The sequence below is a fragment of the Crassostrea angulata genome, chromosome 9 (genome assembly GCF_025612915.1).
Source record: "Crassostrea angulata isolate pt1a10 chromosome 9, ASM2561291v2, whole genome shotgun sequence".
Classification (NCBI taxonomy): Eukaryota; Metazoa; Mollusca; class Bivalvia; order Ostreida; family Ostreidae; genus Magallana; species Magallana angulata.
This window is the reverse complement of record NC_069119.1, coordinates 322,331-332,211: the sequence shown is the minus strand read 5'-3', so window position 1 is coordinate 332,211 and position 9,881 is coordinate 322,331.

Genomic DNA, 9,881 nt, shown 5'->3' with positions numbered 1-9,881 from the left:
GCTCCCATCTCAGCACAGGCTAGTGCTAGTGCATGATGGAGACTAGCACAGGCCTTGAACCAAGACGGGTGCAGACAGTGGAAGTTCCTGAGCTTGTGCTGCAGTGGAGCGGGAGGTGAGAGTGTGCTGAACTGCTGAAGGAGAGCCTCTTTTAAAGGGTTTGAGTGCTGCTGTCATCTGTTGAACTGTGATGATAAGACAGAAGCACTGAGTGCGATGACACTGAGAATGAACAACAGTTATGTAATGACTTAATGAGTAGGTCCAAGCTAATACACCTGAGCGGTAATTATAGCAAGGTGACAGCAGAGGCAATACACAGTCCCAGCCCATTAAGGGTAATTAGCCTCAAATGGTTGTGTACCGGTACCATGATATTAGCATTCATTATTACTGTACTTTGTTAATTGTAATTAAAATAGGATCTGCCAATAATTTTGGGAGGAAATAACTTGTTACCTTTATGACTGTTTGTTGCAGGGAGGACAGGATTTCCCAGCACGGGCTAGTGCTTATGATTTTGACCCATGAGCACGTAGCAGGTACCAGGAAGCCCAAGTTCCTCCAGAGAGTGACGGTAAGGCCCCTTAATGACTGTGATCTGTTTGATGAATAGGTGACTCCTCTCCCAGCACAGGCTAGTGCTAGTGACCAGGTGCACACCAGCACATAGCAAGTACAGGGGAAGGACTGTAGATCTAGAGATGCAGAAAGTGTCTCAAGGCTGGTGTTGCATGGACTGTGCTCCCATCTCAGCACAGGCTAGTGCTAGTGCATGATGGAGACTAGCACAGGCCTTGAACCAAGACGGGTGCAGACAGTGGAAGTTCCTGAGCTTGTGCTGCAGTGGAGTGGGAGGTGAGAGTGTGCTGAACTGCTGAAGGAGAGCCTCTTTTAAAGGGTTTGAGTGCTGCTGTCATCTGTTGAACTGTGATGATAAGACAGAAGCACTGAGTGCGATGACACTGAGAATGAACAACAGTTATGTAATGACTTAATGAGTAGGTCCAAGCTAATACACCTGAGCGGTAATTATAGCAAGGTGACAGCAGAGGCAATACACAGTCCCAGCCCATTAAGGGTAATTAGCCTCAAATGGTTGTGTACCGGTACCATGATATTAGCATTCATTATTACTGTACTTTGTTAATTGTAATTAAAATAGGATCTGCCAATAGTTTTGGGAGGAAATAACTTGTTACCTTTATGACTGTTTGTTGCAGGGAGAACAGGATTTCCCAGCACGGGCTAGTGCTTATGATTTTGACCCATGAGCACGCAGCAGGTACCAGGAAGCCCAAGTTCCTCCAGAGAGTGACGGTAAGGCCCCTTAATGACTGTGATCTGTTTGATGAATAGGTGACTCCTCTCCCAGCACAGGCTAGTGCTAGTGACCAGGTGCACACCAGCACATAGCAAGTACAGGGGAAGGACTGTAGATCTAGAGATGCAGAAAGTGTCTCAAGGCTGGTGTTGCATGGACTGCGCTCCCATCTCAGCACAGGCTAGTGCTAGTGCATGATGGAAACTAGCACAGGCCTTGAACCAAGACAGGTGCAGACAGTGGAAGTTCCTGAGCTTGTGCTGCAGTGGAGCGGGAGGTGAGAGTGTGCTGAACTGCTGAAGGAGAGCCTCTTTTAAAGGGTTTGAGTGCTGCTGTCATCTGTTGAGTGCTGCTGTCATCTGTTGAACTGTGATCATAAGACAGAAGCACTGAGTGCGATGACACTGAGAATGAACAACAGTTATGTAATGACTTAATGAGTAGGTCCAAGCTAATACACCTGAGCGGTAATTATAGCAAGGTGACAGCAGAGGCAATACACAGTCCCAGCCCATTAAGGGTAATTAGCCTCAAATGGTTGTGTACCGGTACCATGATATTAGCATTCATTATTACTGTACTTTGTTAATTGTAATTAAAATAGGATCTGCCAATAATTTTGGGAGGAAATAACTTGTTACCTTTATGACTGTTTGTTGCAGGGAGGACAGGATTTCCCAGCACGGGCTAGTGCTTATGATTTTGACCCATGAGCACGTAGCAGGTACCAGGAAGCCCAAGTTCCTCCAGAGAGTGACGGTAAGGCCCCTTATTGACTGTGATCTGTTTGATGAATAGGTGACTCCTCTTCCAGCACAGGCTAGTGCTAGTGACCACGTGCACACCAGCACATAGCAAGTACAGGGGAAGGACTGTAGATCTAGAGATACAGAAAGTGTCTCAAGGCTGGTGTTGCATGGACTGTGCTCCCATCTCAGCACAGGCTAGTGCTAGTGCATGATGGAGACTAGCACAGGCCTTGAACCAAGACGGGTGCAGACAGTGGAAGTTCCTGAGCTTGTGCTGCAGTGGAGCGGGAGGTGAGAGTGTGCTGAACTGCTGAAGGAGAGCCTCTTTTAAAGGGTTTGAGTGCTGCTGTCATCTGTTGAACTGTGATAATAAGACAGAAGCACTGAGTGCGATGACACTGAGAATGAACAACAGTTATGTAATGACTTAATGAGTAGGTCCAAGCTAATACACCTGAGCGGTAATTATAGCAAGGTGACAGCAGAGGCAATACACAGTCCCAGCCCATTAAGGGTAATTAGCCTCAAATGGTTGTGTACCGGTACCATGATATTAGCATTCATTATTACTGTACTTTGTTAATTGTAATTAAAATAGGATCTGCCAATAGTTTTGGGAGGAAATAACTTGTTACCTTTATGACTGTTTGTTGCAGGGAGGACAGGATTTCCCAGCACGGGCTAGTGCTTATGATTTTGACCCATGAGCACGTAGCAGGTACCAGGAAGCCCAAGTTCCTCCAGAGAGTGACGGTAAGGCCCCTTAATGACTGTGATCTGTTTGATGAATAGGTGACTCCTCTCCCAGCACAGGCTAGTGCTAGTGACCAGGTGCACACCAGCACATAGCAAGTACAGGGGAAGGACTGTAGATCTAGAGATGCAGAAAGTGTCTCAAGGCTGGTGTTGCATGGACTGTGCTCCCATCTCAGCACAGGCTAGTGCTAGTGCATGATGGAGACTAGCACAGGCCTTGAACCAAGACGGGTGCAGACAGTGGAAGTTCCTGAGCTTGTGCTGCAGTGGAGTGGGAGGTGAGAGTGTGCTGAACTGCTGAAGGAGAGCCTCTTTTAAAGGGTTTGAGTGCTGCTGTCATCTGTTGAACTGTGATGATAAGACAGAAGCACTGAGTGCGATGACACTGAGAATGAACAACAGTTATGTAATGACTTAATGAGTAGGTCCAAGCTAATACACCTGAGCGGTAATTATAGCAAGGTGACAGCAGAGGCAATACACAGTCCCAGCCCATTAAGGGTAATTAGCCTCAAATGGTTGTGTACCGGTACCATGATATTAGCATTCATTATTACTGTACTTTGTTAATTGTAATTAAAATAGGATCTGCCAATAGTTTTGGGAGGAAATAACTTGTTACCTTTATGACTGTTTGTTGCAGGGAGGACAGGATTTCCCAGCACGGGCTAGTGCTTATGATTTTGACCCATGAGCACGTAGCAGGTACCAGGAAGCCCAAGTTCCTCCAGAGAGTGACGGTAAGGCCCCTTAATGACTGTGATCTGTTTGATGAATAGGTGACTCCTCTCCCAGCACAGGCTAGTGCTAGTGACCACGTGCACACCAGCACATAGCAAGTACAGGGGAAGGACTGTAGATCTAGAGATACAGAAAGTGTCTCAAGGCTGGTGTTGCATGGACTGTGCTCCCATCTCAGCACAGGCTAGTGCTAGTGCATGATGGAGACTAGCACAGGCCTTGAACCAAGACGGGTGCAGACAGTGGAAGTTCCTGAGCTTGTGCTGCAGTGGAGCGGGAGGTGAGAGTGTGCTGAACTGCTGAAGGAGAGCCTCTTTTAAAGGGTTTGAGTGCTGCTGTCATCTGTTGAACTGTGATAATAAGACAGAAGCACTGAGTGCGATGACACTGAGAATGAACAACAGTTATGTAATGACTTAATGAGTAGGTCCAAGCTAATACACCTGAGCGGTAATTATAGCAAGGTGACAGCAGAGGCAATACACAGTCCCAGCCCATTAAGGGTAATTAGCCTCAAATGGTTGTGTACCGGTACCATGATATTAGCATTCATTATTACTGTACTTTGTTAATTGTAATTAAAATAGGATCTGCCAATAGTTTTGGGAGGAAATAACTTGTTACCTTTATGACTGTTTGTTGCAGGGAGGACAGGATTTCCCAGCACGGGGTAGTGCTTATGATTTTGACCCATGAGCACGTAGCAGGTACCAGGAAGCCCAAGTTCCTCCAGAGAGTGACGGTAAGGCCCCTTAATGACTGTGATCTGTTTGATGAATAGGTGACTCCTCTCCCAGCACAGGCTAGTGCTAGTGACCACGTGCACACCAGCACATAGCAAGTACAGGGGAAGGACTGTAGATCTAGAGATACAGAAAGTGTCTCAAGGCTGGTGTTGCATGGACTGTGCTCCCATCTCAGCACAGGCTAGTGCTAGTGCATGATGGAGACTAGCACAGGCCTTGAACCAAGACGGGTGCAGACAGTGGAAGTTCCTGAGCTTGTGCTGCAGTGGAGCGGGAGGTGAGAGTGTGCTGAACTGCTGAAGGAGAGCCTCTTTTAACGGGTTTGAGTGCTGCTGTCATCTGTTGAACTGTGATAATAAGACAGAAGCACTGAGTGCGATGACACTGAGAATGAACAACAGTTATGTAATGACTTAATGAATAGGTCCAAGCTAATACACCTGAGCGGTAATTATAGCAAGGTGACAGCAGAGGCAATACACAGTCCCAGCCCATTAAGGGTAATTAGCCTCAAATGGTTGTGTACCGGTACCATGATATTAGCATTCATTATTACTGTACTTTGTTAATTGTAATTAAAATAGGATCTGCCAATAGTTTTGGGAGGAAATAACTTGTCACCTTTATGACTGTTTGTTGCAGGGAGGACAGGATTTCCTAGCACGGGCTAGTGCTTATGATTTTGACCCATGAGCACGTAGCAGGTACCAGGAAGCCCAAGTTCCTCCAGAGAGTGACGGTAAGGCCCCTTAATGACTGTGATCTGTTTGATGAATAGGTGACTCCTCTCCCAGCACAGGCTAGTGCTAGTGACCAGGTGCACACCAGCACATAGCAAGTACAGGGGAAGGACTGTAGATCTAGAGATGCAGAAAGTGTCTCAAGGCTGGTGTTGCATGGACTGTGCTCCCATCTCAGCACAGGCTAGTGCTAGTGCATGATGGAGACTAGCACAGGCCTTGAACCAAGACGGGTGCAGACAGTGGAAGTTCCTGAGCTTGTGCTGCAGTGGAGTGGGAGGTGAGAGTGTGCTGAACTGCTGAAGGAGAGCCTCTTTTAAAGGGTTTGAGTGCTGCTGTCATCTGTTGAACTGTGATGATAAGACAGAAGCACTGAGTGCGATGACACTGAGAATGAACAACAGTTATGTAATGACTTAATGAGTAGGTCCAAGCTAATACACCTGAGCGGTAATTATAGCAAGGTGACAGCAGAGGCAATACACAGTCCCAGCCCATTAAGGGTAATTAGCCTCAAATGGTTGTGTACCGGTACCATGATATTAGCATTCATTATTACTGTACTTTGTTAATTGTAATTAAAATAGGATCTGCCAATAATTTTGGGAGGAAATAACTTGTTACCTTTATGACTGTTTGTTGCAGGGAGGACAGGATTTCCTAGCACGGGCTAGTGCTTATGATTTTGACCCATGAGCACGTAGCAGGTACCAGGAAGCCCAAGTTCCTCCAGAGAGTGACGGTAAGGCCCCTTAATGACTGTGATCTGTTTGATGAATAGGTGACTCCTCTCCCAGCACAGGCTAGTGCTAGTGACCAGGTGCACACCAGCACATAGCAAGTACAGGGGAAGGACTGTAGATCTAGAGATGCAGAAAGTGTCTCAAGGCTGGTGTTGCATGGACTGTGCTCCCATCTCAGCACAGGCTAGTGCTAGTGCATGATGGAGACTAGCACAGGCCTTGAACCAAGACGGGTGCAGACAGTGGAAGTTCCTGAGCTTGTGCTGCAGTGGAGTGGGAGGTGAGAGTGTGCTGAACTGCTGAAGGAGAGCCTCTTTTAAAGGGTTTGAGTGCTGCTGTCATCTGTTGAACTGTGATGATAAGACAGAAGCACTGAGTGCGATGACACTGAGAATGAACAACAGTTATGTAATGACTTAATGAGTAGGTCCAAGCTAATACACCTGAGCGGTAATTATAGCAAGGTGACAGCAGAGGCAATACACAGTCCCAGCCCATTAAGGGTAATTAGCCTCAAATGGTTGTGTACCGGTACCATGATATTAGCATTCATTATTACTGTACTTTGTTAATTGTAATTAAAATAGGATCTGCCAATAATTTTGGGAGGAAATAACTTGTTACCTTTATGACTGTTTGTTGCAGGGAGGACAGGATTTCCTAGCACGGGCTAGTGCTTATGATTTTGACCCATGAGCACGTAGCAGGTACCAGGAAGCCCAAGTTCCTCCAGAGAGTGACGGTAAGGCCCCTTAATGACTGTGATCTGTTTGATGAATAGGTGACTCCTCTCCCAGCACAGGCTAGTGCTAGTGACCAGGTGCACACCAGCACATAGCAAGTACAGGGGAAGGACTGTAGATCTAGAGATGCAGAAAGTGTCTCAAGGCTGGTGTTGCATGGACTGTGCTCCCATCTCAGCACAGGCTAGTGCTAGTGCATGATGGAGACTAGCACAGGCCTTGAACCAAGACGGGTGCAGACAGTGGAAGTTCCTGAGCTTGTGCTGCAGTGGAGCGGGAGGTGAGAGTGTGCTGAACTGCTGAAGGAGAGCCTCTTTTAAAGGGTTTAAGTGCTGCTGTCATCTGTTGAACTGTGATGATAAGACAGAAGCACTGAGTGCGATGACACTGAGAATAAACAACAGTTATGTAATGACTTAATGAGTAGGTCCAAGCTAATACACCTGAGCGGTAATTATAGCAAGGTGACAGCAGAGGCAACACACAGTCCCAGCCCATTAAGGGTAATTAGCCTCAAATGGTTGTGTACCGGTACCATGATATTAGCATTCATTATTACTGTACTTTGTTAATTGTAATTAAAATAGGATCTGCCAATAGTTTTGGGAGGAAATAACTTGTTACCTTTATGACTGTTTGTTGCAGGGAGGACAGGATTTCCCAGCACGGGCTAGTGCTTATGATTTTGACCCATGAGCACGTAGCAGGTACCAGGAAGCCCAAGTTCCTCCAGAGAGTGACGGTAAGGCCCCTTAATGACTGTGATCTGTTTGATGAATAGGTGACTCCTCTCCCAGCACAGGCTAGTGCTAGTGACCACGTGCACACCAGCACATAGCAAGTACAGGGGAAGGACTGTAGATCTAGAGATACAGAAAGTGTCTCAAGGCTGGTGTTGCATGGACTGTGCTCCCATCTCAGCACAGGCTAGTGCTAGTGCATGATGGAGACTAGCACAGGCCTTGAACCAAGACGGGTGCAGACAGTGGAAGTTCCTGAGCTTGTGCTGCAGTGGAGCGGGAGGTGAGAGTGTGCTGAACTGCTGAAGGAGAGCCTCTTTTAAAGGGTTTGAGTGCTGCTGTCATCTGTTGAACTGTGATGATAAGACAGAAGCACTGAGTGCGATGACACTGAGAATGAACAACAGTTATGTAATGACTTAATGAGTAGGTCCAAGCTAATACACCTGAGCGGTAATTATAGCAAGGTGACAGCAGAGGCAATACACAGTCCCAGCCCATTAAGGGTAATTAGCCTCAAATGGTTGTGTACCGGTACCATGATATTAGCATTCATTATTACTGTACTTTGTTAATTGTAATTAAAATAGGATCTGCCAATAATTTTGGGAGGAAATAACTTGTTACCTTTATGACTGTTTGTTGCAGGGAGGACAGGATTTCCTAGCACGGGCTAGTGCTTATGATTTTGACCCATGAGCACGTAGCAGGTACCAGGAAGCCCAAGTTCCTCCAGAGAGTGACGGTAAGGCCCCTTAATGACTGTGATCTGTTTGATGAATAGGTGACTCCTCTCCCAGCACAGGCTAGTGCTAGTGACCAGGTGCACACCAGCACATAGCAAGTACAGGGGAAGGACTGTAGATCTAGAGATGCAGAAAGTGTCTCAAGGCTGGTGTTGCATGGACTGTGCTCCCATCTCAGCACAGGCTAGTGCTAGTGCATGATGGAGACTAGCACAGGCCTTGAACCAAGACGGGTGCAGACAGTGGAAGTTCCTGAGCTTGTGCTGCAGTGGAGTGGGAGGTGAGAGTGTGCTGAACTGCTGAAGGAGAGCCTCTTTTAAAGGGTTTGAGTGCTGCTGTCATCTGTTGAACTGTGATGATAAGACAGAAGCACTGAGTGCGATGACACTGAGAATGAACAACAGTTATGTAATGACTTAATGAGTAGGTCCAAGCTAATACACCTGAGCGGTAATTATAGCAAGGTGACAGCAGAGGCAATACACAGTCCCAGCCCATTAAGGGTAATTAGCCTCAAATGGTTGTGTACCGGTACCATGATATTAGCATTCATTATTACTGTACTTTGTTAATTGTAATTAAAATAGGATCTGCCAATAATTTTGGGAGGAAATAACTTGTTACCTTTATGACTGTTTGTTGCAGGGAGGACAGGATTTCCTAGCACGGGCTAGTGCTTATGATTTTGACCCATGAGCACGTAGCAGGTACCAGGAAGCCCAAGTTCCTCCAGAGAGTGACGGTAAGGCCCCTTAATGACTGTGATCTGTTTGATGAATAGGTGACTCCTCTCCCAGCACAGGCTAGTGCTAGTGACCAGGTGCACACCAGCACATAGCAAGTACAGGGGAAGGACTGTAGATCTAGAGATGCAGAAAGTGTCTCAAGGCTGGTGTTGCATGGACTGTGCTCCCATCTCAGCACAGGCTAGTGCTAGTGCATGATGGAGACTAGCACAGGCCTTGAACCAAGACGGGTGCAGACAGTGGAAGTTCCTGAGCTTGTGCTGCAGTGGAGTGGGAGGTGAGAGTGTGCTGAACTGCTGAAGGAGAGCCTCTTTTAAAGGGTTTGAGTGCTGCTGTCATCTGTTGAACTGTGATGATAAGACAGAAGCACTGAGTGCGATGACACTGAGAATGAACAACAGTTATGTAATGACTTAATGAGTAGGTCCAAGCTAATACACCTGAGCGGTAATTATAGCAAGGTGACAGCAGAGGCAATACACAGTCCCAGCCCATTAAGGGTAATTAGCCTCAAATGGTTGTGTACCGGTACCATGATATTAGCATTCATTATTACTGTACTTTGTTAATTGTAATTAAAATAGGATCTGCCAATAGTTTTGGGAGGAAATAACTTGTTACCTTTATGACTGTTTGTTGCAGGGAGGACAGGATTTCCCAGCACGGGCTAGTGCTTATGATTTTGACCCATGAGCACGTAGCAGGTACCAGGAAGCCCAAGTTCCTCCAGAGAGTGACGGTAAGGCCCCTTAATGACTGTGATCTGTTTGATGAATAGGTGACTCCTCTCCCAGCACAGGCTAGTGCTAGTGACCAGGTGCACACCAGCACATAGCAAGTACAGGGGAAGGACTGTAGATCTAGAGATGCAGAAAGTGTCTCAAGGCTGGTGTTGCATGGACTGTGCTCCCATCTCAGCACAGGCTAGTGCTAGTGCATGATGGAGACTAGCACAGGCCTTGAACCAAGACGGGTGCAGACAGTGGAAGTTCCTGAGCTTGTGCTGCAGTGGAGCGGGAGGTGAGAGTGTGCTGAACTGCTGAAGGAGAGCCTCTTTTAAAGGGTTTGAGTGCTGCTGTCATCTGTTGAACTGTGATCATAAGACAG